General features: G+C 41.0%; 1 protein-coding gene across 1 annotated transcript in view; it reads left to right on the top strand.

The window, feature by feature from the left end:
• Positions 1-221, top strand: part of LOC109310543 (translation initiation factor IF-2-like) — a 2,626-nt gene extending 2,405 nt beyond the window's left edge. Inside the window, exon 2 of the mRNA XM_019535753.1 lies at positions 1-221. This exon is cut by the window's left edge and continues 1,953 nt beyond it. The gene's annotated coding sequence lies outside the window, so the exon portion shown is untranslated.
• The last annotated feature ends 17,279 nt before the right edge of the window (positions 222-17,500 follow it).

Below are 17,500 nucleotides of genomic sequence, written 5' to 3'. Positions count from 1 at the left end.
AAACAGAAGATATCTTTAGTACAGTGAAACCATTACTATGTAGTTGCTAGAATGATGGAAGCATTAGAGATGCCTAAACCAGGTACTGCGGACCAGATCCACAGCTAGAGTCGGCAGTACTCCATCATTTTGATTGAGTTAAACCACCTGGTCCTGTATCTGTAGTTCAAAGATTAACACAACATTGTGACATGGTTTAAATAAATGATTTTTAGATAGTGTCTGGTAAAAGGATGTTTTGCAACTGAAAAGCGTTATGTTTTACACTTTAAAAAACCAAAAGTAAAAGTAAGGTATAATTTTAGATCTTTCTCCGCTGAATTGAGTCCTTAACTGAAAAGGTTATTTTACTATACCGAATAATTTAAGCTGACAGCGGCGATTTTCCATATTCTAAAGGTTTAACAGAAACAGTTTTATTTGTCAAACTAAATGTCATCTCACTACATTACTCCAGATCACTAGGTATATACAGCAAGGTAACAACAGTATAACATATATGATAATACACAGCATATAATGAAAAAAGAACCCTTTGCTATAATCAGGAGTGAGTTCCCCTACGTCTGAGTGTTAAGTATTGGACTGTGGGTTTAGCAAGCCTAGAATGAAAACAGAAAGATTTTAAAGAGTGTATGGGCCTGATTCTCATCCTATTGTAAATCGGAAGTAACTCCACTGACTAATGAAAATATACCCTTGAGAAATTTGGCTCCAGAGGGCCTGATTCTGAAGTAGAACTGATTTTGTTTGTTTGGTTTGACAAATTATTTATTTGCAGAAAAATGTAGTTTTGGGGCAGTCAAAAGTGTTCATTAATTTGGGTTGAATTCAGAGATTTGTTCTGAGCCAAGAAAAATTTTAAAATGTCACAACGAACTGTCTGTTTTTGGGTGCTGGGTTCCAGTTCAAAACCAAGAAAAGGATTTTCTTTTACAGCCCAGTGGCTAAAGTATGTCCTTGGAAGATTTTCTTGCAGACTCATTTGTGGCATCGACTAGAACCAGGATATCCTTCACTTCAGCTGAATATCAAAACTACCAAGCTATACAGTTGTTCCCATTCTCATACTGTCCCAATTAATATTGAATTTCTTTAGACAAGTGGCTGTGACACTTTCTTAAGAGTGCAAATCCAAGTCCCTCCCGCTGAATCAGTCAGATTTCCCACATCTTGGTTGAGTGCCTTAACCATGGATCTATAACAGGGGCGGGCAATTATTTTGGGAAGAGGGCCGCTTACTGAGTTTTGGCAAGCCATCAAGGGCTGCGTGACAGGCAGCCCAGGTCAGATAAATATTAATTTTCTAAAATGTTTAGGGCCCCCGGGAGCCAGATAGAATGGCCTGGTGGGCCACATCCGGCCCCCAGGCTGCATTTTGCCCACCCCTTATCTATAAGTTATAAGGGACATCCTCCATTTTGTAAATGGCAACTAAATCCCCTTGTGAAGCTAGCCTTTAATTTCCAGTGAAAATGTTTTTATTAAAATAACATTGCCCCACAAAATGTTTAAACAAATGTAAAAAACATTTAACCCAAAACAGTGCTTCATCCAAAACAAATCATTTCTGTTGTACTGAAAAACTACTTTTTTCATTTGGGGTTGACCTGAACTAAAATAATTTTCACTTTTCCCTCCTCCCCATTTAGCTCCCAAATGAGAAATAAATTATTTGCATAGCTGTAGCTGCAACTGGTGTACAATAATTGTTGAGAACTTCATGATGGACTCTTGAACTATGACAACAACTAATCAGAGAACAGCTCAAAGCCCCCTTTCATGACAACAGTACCATGTTATAATCTTGAGTAGCACCAGCAAAGAAACAGTCCAAAGCTACAGTAATACTACTCCATGACCAGAGCTGTTGAGAAGTACCCAGTTCACATCAAGCAATGAAGAAGGCCAGATAACAATCTGAGGGAGGGAGGATTACACCTTTGAAAAATTGCCCACCAACATACTTAGCCTCAGAAGCTATAGACTTTCCCCACGCTCCAGTTCATTAGTACATCTCTATTCAACAATGCATTTAAACATATGCTTGATTCTCATGTGCTTAAATGCTTTGCTGAATTGATGTCACAATGCATAATTTTCATTTTTGCTTGAAATACATATATTCATGTAGTCAGACTCAAGCAGACAAACCCTGGTACCCAAATGAGACCCTGTGAAGTCAGTGTGGCCCAAGATAGTTTCAATGACCACTGTGCAAGTTCTGGTCCTGCAGTCAAAATACAGTCATAATAATATTAAAACAGGGAAAGAAAACACAATGCAAAAATGGGAACATTACATAGACTTTCTAAAATATTGAAGACAAGCGACTTGTAGCTCTAAAATAGGTGGGTATGCCACATCAAAAATGGTTTTATTTTGAATCTGTATTTTTATCTTTTCATAAATGTCTTGTACCTTTATTTCTGGAACTGTAATACAAATCCAAAAAGGAAAGCACTACAACACGCAGGAACTCTGCCCCATGAAAGGATTAAGAGAATTCTTTCCATTCTACCAGACTTTTCTGTACACTATGAGAACTGTTACAGTCCCTAATGGAATCTGGATGGCATATTCTATGTTTAAAGATCCATTTAGATATGTAATTAGTCTTATAGATCCACCATCCAGCTGGTCTAGCGAGGAGCCAAAATTTGTCCTCAGATGCATAAGCACAACTTATTTAATTCAGTATGGCTTGCATGAGCTTGTCTAAGGGCAGAATTTGATCATAGAGCAGTGATTCTCAACCAGGGTGACCTGAAGTACTACGCAACGTTAGCACTGTTAGGTGGTGCACTTTTTACTTCCCCCCTCCCCTTGCCCCAAATGCAATAATTGTAAGCATATTTATCTACAGAATGCCAATTTTTTGCATGCATCTTCCAGGAAGAGACTCCTTTATACAGTGCAAACTGGCTCTTTGTCCTTTCGAAAGTTCTCCTGCTTTAGTAGAGCCTCAAGACACTAGTCTGTCCACACTTGTTTAGCCTCTTCTCCACTTAGCAGAATCCTTTTTTTTAAAGAAAATTCTGCAGTTTATTCCTAATGTAGCATTATAATTTCACTTCTGTTTTTTGTTGTTTGTGTGCCCGTGTATGGCTACATATATAAACTCATAGCACAAAACAGATTCAGCAATGTCTGGGCCACGTAAACTGTAAAGTCTAATGCACAACAACCTTCAATAAAACACTGGTTTGTAAGTACAGAAAACCTACACTAGAGTCATTTGCCGGACTAATTTAACCAAAGGACAGGCAACCTGGCAAAATGTGGAGAGTTCTTAGATCACTACTTTATCACACTGCAAGATAAAATAGAAACTGCAACGTTCATGAAATATAAATATCACTCAAGGCAGAAGTCTTCTGATATGAACTACAGGAACTCTTTGGTCAATAATTATTACTACCCTTAAGGAGCCTTAATATTTTCCCAATGGAGAATCCCACCAATATGCCATTTTTAGCTTCTCTGTTGCTTCCTTTTCCATTCTTCCCCCTTTCAGCTAAAGCATACGCTCAAAAGTAGCGTGCACACCTCTTAGCTACAGCATCACCATTTCTGGCAAAAATTAGATAAAAAATATCAGAGCATAAATATCCCAAATTCATCTCTCCTCAACCCCAAAGAGTTCTAATAAAACCTTGACAACACACCAATTTGTAACCTGTAAATGCTCTATAAGTTGCAGAAAAAAGCAGTACCATGTAAAACTTAATTTCTAGAGGGAAGGATTAATAGAATGCAGAGGAAGCAGGCAAATGTGCATCACTAATGTACAGCTAGACAGACACACGCACAGTGTTAGATGAACTTTATCAAGGCTGCAATATCAAGCACACAAAAGTTGGAATAAGTCAGAATTAAGGTGGCCTGTGCAAACAACCTTAATTTGTACTCCTTGTGCATCTGTATTTTTTCACAGAACCCATTCTTCATTTAGCCCTGAATGGATGTGATCTGGGCACAAATTGGACTGTATAATAAAGGAGGTTATTGCCTTTAAGATCCCTTCATTTATCACTGAAGTTCAAAAGCAGGTAGTGAACATGTCAGGGAGCAGAAGACCACATCATGGTCAGGTTAGCTAATTGCTGCCTTGGAAAACTGGATTCTTTCCCCACCTTAGCCAGAGTTCCTATATGGTATATTCAAGCCACTTAAACCAATCTGTTTATAGATAGTCACTGTGTGTTCCTCATTTTCTGGGTGGCCAACTTGATATCTTGAGGTCAGAAAATGCGAGCACTGTAAACTACCACTGACATTCACACAATAGGAGGTGTGCTTTCAACATAGGAAGTGTCATGTAAAATTAAGAATTCTTTAAAAAAAACAAACAAACCCTGAGACCCCTTAAGAGCTATTTTTGGTGTGTCTCAGGCTGGACTTCTGAAATTAGTGGATGCTTTTGATCTTAACTTTTCTGTTCCTCAGTTCTCCATCTATAAAATGGAAACTCACATCATGGGAGAGTTGTGAAAATAATTAATGTTTGTGAAGTACTGAGATCCAGTAGTGACAAGCACTTTAAAGAAGCCCATGAGAAATTAATAACTCTGTCTTCAGAGTGTATTTTGAATAACGTACAGTAAATGTGGCTTGGGGCCACACATTGAACAATGAATGCCTGACTTTGCAAACTTAATGTTCTTTCAACATTTAAAAAACAAAAAATTCCTTAGTTTTTTAACAGGTAAATTGAAAAAAATGAAATTCTATCACGTGGCATCAAGTGGACAACCACATGATTCTGGGTTTTGAGTCTCTGTCCATTGCACAAACATACCATAACTCTGCTAATCCAATGAGTCAAGAGACTGACTGTGTATTTGTGTAGGCTTATAACATCTCCAAATGTGGTTGGATTTTCACAGAGACAGCAAAAGACTCAACCTTGACAGAAAGGCCACTCCTTGTCAAGTTTTAAATCTCCACTATAAAGCATTGAGGTGCCCCAGCTGTTCAAAGCTTAAGGAAGGCATCAGAGTTTGAGAAAACATCCTAATGTTTGTATGTAAAACCAACAGATAATTGTTTTAAAATGTAGTTTGACCTTATAAACTAACTTTTAAAAACATGGCATACGTAAATTAAGTGCCAAATGACTTAAGTCTTTTTTGAAAAGTCCGTTGAATTAAACCACTCTAATGTCAAATGGAGGCACAATATAAAATACAGTAAGGAACAATTTAAATTATGGTAAGGTCTGTTGCAAGCTAAATGAACTGTCGGCATGGAACAGTGAATCGGGTTTGTGGACTGTCCACCACCAGTAACCTTTATTTTTTAAATAGTCTTTTGGACACAAGTATCTGGGTAAAGAGATATTAGCTATTGTCTAGGAGAAATATGGGAAAATAATACATAATACAGAAAAATAATAAAGCATCAACAGCCAAAAAGCATGATCAAAAGGCTTATGTTAAAAAGATAATGTAGAATTTAATTTGATACCTGTGTTTGAGGGAAAGACTGTATCCATGCAGATCTAATGCAGGAGTTTAAAAATGTTATCCTGTTCTTTGTGAATGGATTAAATGAATGGTCTGGGGTTTGGTAGAGAGGTGGTTTAGCACCTGATCTTTTTGAATCTGTAAATGAATACAGGCACACACAGGAAACTATTAAAGGACTGGATTATTTCTTAAAAAGAGATAATGTTTCCAAAACACATCACACAATGCACTCATTCAGTTGAGAGTCAAATGTCACAGTGGATACAGTTGCAAGACAGTGTTGCTCTTTATTTACAGTAAAATATGTCAAATAGGGAACACAAAGGCATCGTCAAGATAAACATGGGATTGGAACACACAAAGGCAGGCGGCATTCACAGTGCATCGGAAGACCTGAATAAAAGCACTGACTACAATACCAGTTCAGTTTCTATGGGTTTTTTGAGTTAATGCTTCAGAACATTTTACATAAATAAATAACTGGCATCCCGCATTTCAATCATAACAGAGGACTGTGACACAGCCTGAATTTCAGGCTACTGAAAAAAGCAGACACAGAAAACAGAGACATTCCGGAGGGAGGACACACAGGAATCCAACTGCTTCATTTGAGGAGCTGTTAGCATGCCTACAATGCATGATCTCAGTGAGAATGTATAAGGTTTGCAGTTTGGGAAGGTACAGTAGGAATGAATCATAACATTATCCAACTGCATTGGAAAGCTGAGGAAAAGTTACCTATTAAAATAAAGGCATTTTATTAGGTATAGAATTATCAACCCACTGCAACTGTGTGACAAGTGTATAATTTTACACAGATTAGCATTCATAGAGTCCTAAAAATATGGTCATTTTAATTTGTTTTTCTCTTGTGTGTAACTGTACTTATGCCAATCATTTTGTCTTGAATTTAAAATATATATGGGATAAATCCGGCACTGATGTAATTGGAGCTCCTGACTTCGATCAAGGAACAGCGTACCATGGCTGAATTTGACCCAATAACTGACACATTCAATGAACAATTAGCACAGGAGTACATACACATAAAGACGCATTGATAAGGAGCAGTGATTCCAACATATTATCACTATAGGTGCAGATAATCATACACAATTCACAAGATAAACCCAGAGATTTCAAACAGGAATCCATAGTGCTAAAAACACTCTGACCTTCTGGTGTCTTTCTGAGTTTTTGCAACAGAAGTATTACTCTACTATTTTTCCATAGTCAAAAACTGAGTGAAAGCTAACAGCTGGCATGTTTCAAGGGGTGCCTTGAGTGTAACAAGGGACACCGTAAATTTAAAAGTGTGACAACCACTGATATGGAGAAACACTTTTTTCAGTTCAATTTTCACCTATATAGCACAGGAAACTATAAAATTTGGCATAGAATCTGCCGTGCATAACAGAATTCCCTTCAGGTGCTAACAATTTTCAGTGTCAGACATTTGTCTTTTGAATATTCATATATAGTACTACATGGCTTAACTTTTGAGAGCTTTGGCTTACTTGAAGTTTTATAATCCTGCCTAGAACCATAACTTTTCAGTATTTTCTATGTAAAAATCAACAGCAACAGCAAAGTCTCATCTGGACTTCATGGAGTCTTTAGCACTCTAAAAAAAAAAAAGGCTCGTCTTTACAAGAACAAAAGGTGTGTTTTTAACCCAAACTACCCAACAGAAAGTAAAATACCAAGGAAGTCAAGGATAATTTACTTCTCAGATGAACTCAAAGATCAAGAAAAACTGCAGGCTTATCCTTATCCTTTAACTCAAACGGTTAACTCATGTACGTACTACGTTCTGCCTTATCTTCACTAGGATTTTACTGCGTGCTAACTCAAGTTAATTAAGTTCTTATGAGAACACACCATTTTGCCTAATGAAGAACCGCTATCATGTCTACTTCTCCATGACAACAGTTCACCATATACATGGAGCCTTCATTCCAGAGTGAAGCTTATGCTCTGCAGGAGGGGTTTATGACAAAGAAGCTGCTTTTTATTTAAGAACCACTAGCTTCTGCACAAACAGTGGATGCCGCAAACAAACTTAAAAGTAATTAAATGTACAATTTATTTGTTGAAGATGTTTTCCACTGTCCTGCCCATCATGGACTGTGGAATTTAGTATGTAATTAGGGCAATGAAAGGATTCCTAGAAGCCTCTATAAAACTGTCTGTGACAGAGGGTATGCTCAGGTCTGGGTCTCATGCCAGCCTGACTACCTGTCTCTCTGGGGCAGTCCACCCAGTCTCGCCTGCCACAACTTTGCTGTTTCCATAAACTGGTGGTGTTGTGCAGGAAGCTGCCCATTCCCAGCCCTGATGTCAGGGGGCACTGTCTGCGGCTCTGAACCTCCCCACACCACAGCCCATGGCTCGCAGATGGCATCCACATGATGTAATCATAATCTACACCATGACTGGTGCTCCAGGGTCTCACAGGGACTCTCCCTCCCTCCCTGGATCATTAGATCATTATGCTTGCCCTTAAGGTCTTTCTTTCATCCCACTCTCAGCCTCCTTGCAGCAGAGGACTTACCGGGGTCAGGACTCACCTCTAACTCTCTGGCTGAGCCCTCTACTCAGCCTCTGGCCCAAACTATGGCCTCAGGCATCCACAACCATGCCCTAGCCTCTTCCCCACACATGGGATTCCTACTATGCCCCTCTAGGGCCTCTACACCGTGCCCCACCCTGGGGTCTTATCGTCACAATCAACTACTCATGGGGCTGGCCCTTGCGTTGCCCTTCAGGCTTACTCTCCGTTCGGCCCTACTCAACGTGCCCCTGGGACTTCCCTTCAAACTTACTCCTTATTCAGCCCTACTCAGCCCCCCTCATGCACAGCCCTTCTAGCCTACTCCCATTCAGCCCTACTCTGTGCGAGGCCACACTCTATGCTCCCCATGCTACCCCCTCCAGGGTCTCTGGGATATCCCATTCCTGTTCGGCTCAGGTGGCACTCTGCTTGCCATGCCTGGCCCCACTACTCCCACAACTGCCTCCAAAGCCCACCCGAAGGCAGGGGCTGGGGTTAAGGCGCCCCTCCTCACCTTTCACTGGGGAGGTAACTGGCCTGGCATATTCTGGGGGCTCCCACACCACTAGGAGCCCCAGCAGACCACCCATCCCCAGCAGGGTGCAGTGCCCAGTACCAGGAGCCTCCTGCTCCTACCTTCAAGATGTTTCTGCTGCAGCTCAGCCAGTCGATGCTTCAGCCTGGGCTGGCAGCAGCAAACTGCAGCGTTTATATCCCTTGCTGTCAAAATGGGTGCCACCATCAGGTACCTGCTAGTTGCCTGACACTGCCCTTAAAGTGGCAGGCACCCAAAGGTGCACCGACACACTATGTTATGGGTACCATGTCCAAATTCAACTGCATAACAAGTAGAAACCATAGCCTAGCATGAGGCACCATAGCCTAGCACAGAGGTAAGTAACCCCTGACACTCATGCCAGAGTGTGGCATGCAAAGGCATTTTGTTTGGCACTCACACCCTCAGGGAAAGGCACAGAGATGCCCTGCCACAACAAGGATTGGGCCTGTCATGGCTCCCCCACCATCCGCCCCTGACATGCCAGCATCTTACAAGTCAAGGTTGCAGGTGTTTTTGGCACTGCCCAAAAAATGTTGCCAGCCCTTGGCCTAACATGAGGATCCACTTTATGGATCAAAGTGAATATAATAGGAAGCACTATCTCCTCACTAATATGATGACTAAATATTAACATTCATGTAGTAAGAGTAGTTATTTGAATGATTTTATGAACGTAGATGTTATCCATAACTTTCAGATATGGAGGAGCCTTCATTTTATTCCATGTAATATGGATGTCTCTTTAGTACTTATGAGATGGGGTTAAAATTAAAACTCCAGAAACTGAAGTCTCTTTTTTTTTCCAACAGGAAAGGTTCACCACACATAGTGACAGTGCAAACGTCCTTACACCTTCCTGTCAAGAAGTCTCAATGGTGGTGACACAGGAGAACCACCTCTAGGATTATACGATAGATCTGTTTGAATCCTGGCCCCTGCTGAAAATGCTAACAAGATTGTTATTTAGTGCCATTGCAGTGGGAGGCTTTATGACAAACACATGTGTCCACTGGGAGCTGGACTGAGATGCTTTGATACCACAGTAATAGGTGTCTTAGAAATGCCATAGACAGACACCGCCGAAAAAGCAATCAAATGTTAACAACCTGGGCTGTACTCAGAACAGCAACCTAGCAGCAGCCTATAGCCAGAATCTGTGTTATTAAATTATTCTGCAGTGGGAAATTGCAGCTGGAGCAAAATACTTTTCTTTAAATTATTTATATATATCTTAAAGGATCCCAGTGTGTTAGGAAACTCCCTGTAAATGGAAAAAAAGGAAGCAATTGGAAAGAGGGATCTGAATTAAGAGGCTTCGGTTCCCTGTCCTGCTCTGACATGGGTTTGCTATAGTCTTGGGCAACTCAATCTCTCCATGCCTCTATTTTCTCATGAGCAAAATGAGGGGTATCAATAATTATTCACCTTTCTAAAGTACTTTGCATTCCTTAGGAAAAACACCCTAAGTTGTGGTATTATACAAAGAAAGAGTGAGTCTCATGGGTTAGGTACAGCCATTATGCTTTTAGCAGTATAAGTGATAGGAAACCGGTCTATATCTGAAATAGAACAGCAGTTCTATTTCACATCCTATTTTAAACACATACACTGGTTTAAAAATGGCAGGACCCCGCTTAAGATTTCCCTTCCCCTCCCCCACAACTAAAGGGCCAATATATTCTGTTCGCTACTGACCTAAAATACGCCATTTACAGAAAAGCATGTAACTTGTATTCTGCCTTGTGCTTTTTGAATGGCTATATCTAGCCATGAAGACCAGGTCCACACTAGCCCTTTTGTTTCTAAAAAATTCTCTTAAGTAATACTGCTATTTCAGTTCTGCCTTTGAGAGACAATAGCAGATGCACTAGGCAACAGCTAACATGTTAGTATGGGGTCACCTCACCCAGCTCAGAACTGCTCTAAAATCTACTGGCGGGAGTCTTCCAAGGATGTATCTGACTACGGAGGATAACTGAAGAGCAATATGCTCCTGCCACGCCCTCTGCATGCCCTGATGTGTTCCCGCCTCCCTCCTTCCTCCCCACCCCACACATGGGGGGCTGTCTAACGAGCAACACAAGAATTAGGTACATCAGCTCTAAACATAATAGGGACTCCCCTAGAAAGAAACAAGCAATGAGCATTTGTTGCATTTGCACTGCCAGAGTGGCTCAGTATGAGCAGAACAAATCCCAGAAAAAGATAAGTCACTTGGCTTAACATGAAGCCTATGCTTGGACTATAGGGGCAACTAGCACTGTTGGATTAAATGGGAGCCTTAGACCAGGCAGCTGTTGCCCTCTCCTCCTCCATCTCCTTCCCACTGGAAGGAAAAAAAGGACACTGAAATATGAATCAAATACTGCACTACAAAATTAACAGTTTCTACTCACTTTCCTTCCTGTGTCCCCTTTCACTATATAATTAAGCAATAAGACACGACATACTGTGTGGTACTGCTGATTAATATACCCCTCTGGTGCAGTCAGGCACCAGGCAATTGTAAAATGGGCATTTTAGAAGAAAGTTAATTTTTTAATATTAAGATATTTACGGTTCCCCCTCTGAATTGGTGCAATAATGTGAATGAACCTGTGGTTTGGAGCGGGTGGCCATCTGAGAACATTTGGTCTTTATTCCTGGCCTTTTATATTTACCCTTGTGGAAAAGTTCTATAGAAATTAATAGAAAATTATATCCTTGCTATTGAATTCTATGGGATGGTTCCAGAAACCTAGGGAAAAGACCTAATTCTATATTTAATTCTATAAGATTTTAGAGTCGCTTCTATAGAACCTTATTACATTTTTACGGATCTGTGTCAGTTTAATCCCTATGAAGTCTTCAGAGGGTTTCTGGAAGGGCAGCATTTTATTTCCCCATTATGAGATCCACTGATGCCCAGTTTAAGATCCTATGATTTAGTAATATTTGCCCGGTTTCACTAGACTTCCTCCTTGCTCACCATATAATCAGGCCTGTAGCCAGCTACCTCAAAACAGAAGAGGGTGAAGAAGATTCTGAAGATATATTATTTTCCTTTAGCAAAAAAAAATTTAACTCAAAATATTTTTAAAAAGAGAGTGCAGTTTCACATAGAAGATGAAGACTTTTCCTAATGGTAAGCAACAAAATAAAAATAAGTTTCTCTGCTGTTCTTCTGTTTTCATTTTATTAACCTGCCACTGGTTTATAACTGTGCCAAAATGCATTCCTTCAAACTGCTAACAGGCACCAAAAACGACCCTATACCCTTGTATATTTCCCAAGCGCACGCAGAAATTTCCAAAAGAGATATTAACCATATGTGACCATGTTAGCCACAATGCTCAAGCACTACTGAAATGTGCTCAGATCCTACGGTGATATAGGGTCCTACAGAGAACAGAATTCCCTTATCCAGCAATACACAGGGCTACGTAACATCCATTCCCATTTCCTATCCACACCCAGGTCACTCAAGCCCTTAACTGCACACAGTTATGTTACGGGTCCTGCCATATGAAAATCTTAAGTATATGTGTATTTTTTGGTAACTAAAACACCTACAAAAATAAATAAAATCCATTTAATAGAAGGATCAGGGGAGACACATGCTCTGCTGGTTATTAAGAAAAAATGTTTCTCCATTTTTTTAGATCAGTTTGTTACTTTCTTCAGCTGACAGCTCTTTGTGTAGAATCATTTTTATAGCTTTACTTCACACAGCAAGTTTTCCCAGCATTATTTCTCTATTGCTGTGTGGATTCTTTTTTAAGGTCACAAAACCTGCTAGAGATATTTGGAAGCAAGGGTTATACCTGAAATTTACTCTTTCTCATTTAAAAAAAAAAATGATAAGCTTTTGAACTTATGTGCAATTAAGAAACAAGCTTAATTAGACCATTTTTTAATTCTTTAAAGACAGAATCTGGCTTATTAGTTGAATTGACTGTCAACTGCAGGACAAGTATCACTGAAGATAAAATGGTGCCAATGCTGTACTTAAAAATGGTGCCATTTTCTTGCTCTTTGCCTCATAGATGAGATGGCTCTTAATTATTTTCTTAGTGCCACACAAGCAAAGGAAGAGGCAGAGATTCAGATCAGCAGGCCCAGCAAAGAATCTGTGGAGGGCAGGAGGCAGACCATAAACAGGAGTCAAGGGGAAGAAAAATCAAGCAGCAGGAGCCATGAGAAGGTAGGCAGCAGTAAGTATGGAGGCTCAGAGTAGCAGGAATGCTAAGGACATCCAGCATAACAGAAGCAGGGAGAGGTCCAAAGCAGTGGGAAGGGAAATCAGAGAAGAAGAGGCGAGCAGGAGAAGGAGCAGTTTGGGGACAGTGGGAAGGGACAAAGGTGAAAGAAGATCAAGAATACCAGGAGTGGGGAAATGAGGAGTTCAGAGAACAGGTCTGGTGAGAATGAGAGCACTGGGGGACACAGGACACAGAAGTGTAAAACTAGAAAGTCTTACAGCAGTGCAGGTACAGGAAAGGAGGAGGATGGGAAATGCTGGAGGTCTAAAAGATTAACAAGAGACAACTGGAAAGGGAGAGGCTCATGTTAACTAGCCTAAACCATTCCAGCCATGTTGATTTCTAGGTAAACTAATTGCTTTTGATTTATGCCTTTTTAGGTGAGCTGTGAATCATTTCACCAAAGCTTAAAGCGTTTTATTCTAACTTTAAAACAAGTCCTGAAATTAAGTTTAAAAAATAGCGTGTATGTTTCAACATTAAAAAAAAAGCATTGTTGATACGTACTTAAAATCTAATAGGTAGCTGAGATCTAAAGCACATGATGTGACTGATTTCCATAACAGCCACACGTTCTTTATGTCCACCCATCAGGCATTAATTCCAAGCTCCAATTTATTATTATCTCTTTAAATGGTGGATGCCAGTTCTCATAATAGCAGTATAATGTCAAATGGGGGTGTCACATGGAAGAGGACAATGCAGCCTAGAAAACAATATGTATCTCAGTCACTGTCTTCCATTCTATATGCTTTTTTTTGCTTTTTTTTCCCCTCCATAAAGTCTCTTATTAATATTAGTTGTTGTGCAATGGGAGTCCAAAAGCTGGCTGGCTGCTCTCTTCGCTACAACCCAGAGCTTCTTGCCTTAGGTGCAGATTAACTACCCCTCCCCTTTTCAGGCTACAGTCCTCTAAAACACTGGTTTATGGCCAGAGGAATTCTAACAGCATTGCTCCTCCTTGCAGGGAGCAGATTCACGGGGGAATGCAGCATTTGCTTCTTGTGTACCCATTCTGATCTCACTTGAACCAGTGCAAACCAAGAACAATTCCACTGCAGCCCACAAATTACACTGTTTTGAGCAGGATCAGAATTGGGCCTAGAGTAACTAAGCTTTGCTAATTAACATGATTGTTTCATCACCAGACTTCATGTTAAATAAGATGTTTTGCTGCATGCAAACATTGTTCCCGTCTATGAAGAAAATGTTAATCAGACAGCAGAGAAGCGGTGGATGCACCATCTAAATAGATACATTAAATATCAAGCTAGTTACTTTGTGATAAATAATTAATAAGATTAACCTATTCATCCATACTCTTCACAAGCCACATCCTATGTACAATCAATAGTAACAAGATATAACATTTATATCAAGCTTTGCATTCATTCCCAGAGTGCTGTGTAATCATTAATTAACCAATGGGTAAATGTCCCTGATGCAGTACAAACCCAGTGAAAATTTTTCAAAAATTAGAGTTTGAATTACATCCACAACTCTCCTATCTGTTTCTGACTTTTTTTAAATGCAACAAATCTGGCTTTAGGAACTGAAGCTGCTGGAATTTTCAAATGGGCCTGAGGAGGTTAAGTGCCTAATTTCCATTGATTTTCAATGTGAAATGGGTAGCTAACCACTTCAGGCTCTCTGAAGGGCTGCAGTATTTATAGGGTCAATTTTTAAATATTTCTGTACTTGCAGGTCAACCCAGTGTGGATGCAGTCCTTTCATTAAAACAAAACAAAAACAAACCAAAGAAACAGATTTAGAAAATACTTTGATTTCATCTGAAGGGTAACCATGTTTTCCTTTGTTTCTACTCAATGTCTGAAAAAAACATAGCTAAAAAGTTAAATGAAGAAGGATTGTACCTGACCCATTCAGGTTTATTTCCTATGCTGCTACCGCCAGAGAGAAGAGTTGTGTGTCATGCAGTGTACAGTGTTCCCAGCCTTTCATAATAAGTGCTAGACAGAGCTGATGGCTCTCCAGTCCCAAGATTAGAATGCCGCAAGCCTCCAAGATCATCTCAGTTTTCCCCTAAAGCAAATGACAAAGGAAGTAGCCAGCATCTTAGCTTCCAGAGAGCTTCAAAATGTAAAACAAGGGATGAAATCATATTGCTGATTTTCTTCAAGATCATCTGCCCTGGGCTGGTGTTTAGGGTGTGTAAAAACCAGGGCAGTTGTTCCCTAACCCCTTATCTCAAGATAAGCATTCAGCTGCAGTGCATATGTTGGCTACAAAGGACCATCTTACAGGATCATAATGAATTCTAATTTATTGTACAGGATGTGACGTTACCAATAAAGTATTAAATGCAAACTTTGAGTTATGAGGGGTACTGGCCACCTTAACATGCACTGACACACATACACACACTCACATGCACACAGTTATTGCAATAGTACTGTATCTGGGGCACTGGAGTCTGCTGTGATGGTCAGCTTCCTCCAGAGTGATGTCTTCTCCAGAAAGCAGTTGCCTGCTTGTTCAGGCACCACTGAGGGTCACACTTCACTGCCTTTTATCCCTTTCTGGCAGACCTGTGTGATCCCCCAGCATCATGGCTGCCCAATCTGGAGGTCACTGTCCCACATGGGTCTTGAGTAGTGCCTGACAGCTGTTAGTCACAGTCACTGGGGGTTTCACCCAATGGTGAAGTTTTGGGACTCCACCCTTGACTTGATTGATTCAATGGCTGTTTCCTTGCAGTTTTCAGGTGGCTTGATTAGCTTAAAATGGCTAGTAGAGTTTTGTGATGGTAAGTTCCTCTGGCTAGGCTATTGTTAATCATTAGCCAGAGGCTCTTGCTTTGCCATTCAGTTATCTACTGATTCATACATACTCACATTCACTCAGGGGACCAGCCCAATATAGCAGATTTTATCACTCTAAAATTACAATTTCAATGCAGTTTCAACAATGGTCCAGGGTGTAACTTAATTCTACAGGGAGTATATTCCTTAAGGGTTTAAAAGTATAAAATATAAAATACAAAATGCCATGGTAAAGTTGAGACAGATTAAATATAAAAATGCACTGGGAGAAATAAATAAAAATGCAATGTGAGGTAGTGAGGGTCAAAGGCTACTGGGGACAGTAAGTGAGTTAGGTTAGCACCAGGCTATATTTACAGACTTTGAACTGGATATTTTAGTTCTTTTGTTTTCTTTCGGGACACTTAGCTCGGTTGATATGTAGATGCAGTTTATAGGTTTCTCCTACAGGAAGCACTTCAGCTTTCTGGCTTGCTCTGAGCTTTGCCACACCCATGCAATGAGTGTACTAAATCTCTGCCAGTACTCAGAAGGAAAAGGAAATGCACAAAATGGTGGGTGCAGGCAAGAAGGAGCTTCTTGTTATAAATATTGCCACCCAGACAGCCTCAAACTCTGTCCCAGTTGGCTGCCCACAACTTAGCTAGCTCTTCTTTTGAGCTGCCTGTCACAGCTAGCATAGCAAAGCATTGTTTTGCAGTCTTATCCAAAAGGCTCCAATAAAGGAGAATATTATTTGACTATTAGGTTACTAAGCTTACCTGGCATTACCTCTGTGCTAACATTCAACATTTAAGACAACAGTAATGAGTCCACGAAAGAGAGTGCTCTCTACCTTTCATACAGGTAGTAGGAGGAAAAGGACTTGTTTCACTTTCAGGACTTCCCTAGAAACAAGCTGCTTCATACCTGGGGCTTGGGTTGGGGACATCAGGAAGAGGATCCCAGCCTACACCCGACCTGCAGATCAGTACTTCATGGTTGTCATCCACGTGGGAACAAGTGACACGGCCAGGGGCAACCCTGACCGCATTATGAAGGATTTCAAGGCTCTGGGGGACAAGATTAAGGAGACGGGGACGCAGGTGGTATTCTCCTCTCTTCTTCTGGTGAGTAGGTGGGGACGGCGACACGAGGCCTGCATTGGGGAGGTCAACCGGGGCTTATGCAGTTGGTGCCGCCAGGCAGGCCTTGGGTTCCTAGATAATGACCCATGCTTTTGGGTGGGGGACTTGCTGGGGTGGGATGGGCTTCACCTCTCTCCTAAAGGCAAGTGTGTCTTCTCTTCCAGGTTGGCTGATCTCATACGGCGAGCTTTAAACTAGCCTTGCGGGGGGAGGGGGCCGCAGGAAGACGAGGAGACGCCACCCAAGCAAGACAGGTGACAAATGCAAAGCGTGCCCAGGTAAGAAACAGGGGTCCAGACAGTCTCCCAAATCGGGGGAGATGGTACACGCAGCTAGGCAAGGCCTTAAATACCTATATACCAATGCTTGTAGTATGGAGAATAAACAGGAGGAACTCACCCACAGAATAGCCAGTTCAGACGCAGACATAATAGGGCTTACAGAAACATGGTGAGATTCATCCCACGACTGGGCAGTTAGCATTAGGGGCTATAGACTTTACAGGCGGGATAGAGAAGGAAGGAAAGGTGGGGGTGTGGTGCTCTGTGTCAAGGAGCAATACACATCCTCTGCCTGCAGAACGGGGTCAGAGGAAAGGCAAACTGAAGTGCTCTGGGTCAAGATACAAGGGGGCCGTGGGGAGAGGGATTTAATGGTGGGGGTCTACTACAGACCCCCCCACCAAGGGGAGGAACTGGACCAGGACTTTTTGGGCCAGCTTGCAGAGGCACTTAGGGCAAGGGATATAGTTGTCATGGGTGATTT

Source organism: Crocodylus porosus, unplaced genomic scaffold (assembly GCF_001723895.1).
Source record: "Crocodylus porosus isolate Cpor-Errol unplaced genomic scaffold, CroPor_comp1, whole genome shotgun sequence".
Lineage (NCBI taxonomy): Eukaryota > Metazoa > Chordata > Crocodylia > Crocodylidae > Crocodylus > Crocodylus porosus.
The sequence above is the reverse complement of the archived record's forward strand: the minus strand, read 5'-3'. Positions and strand labels throughout refer to the sequence as shown.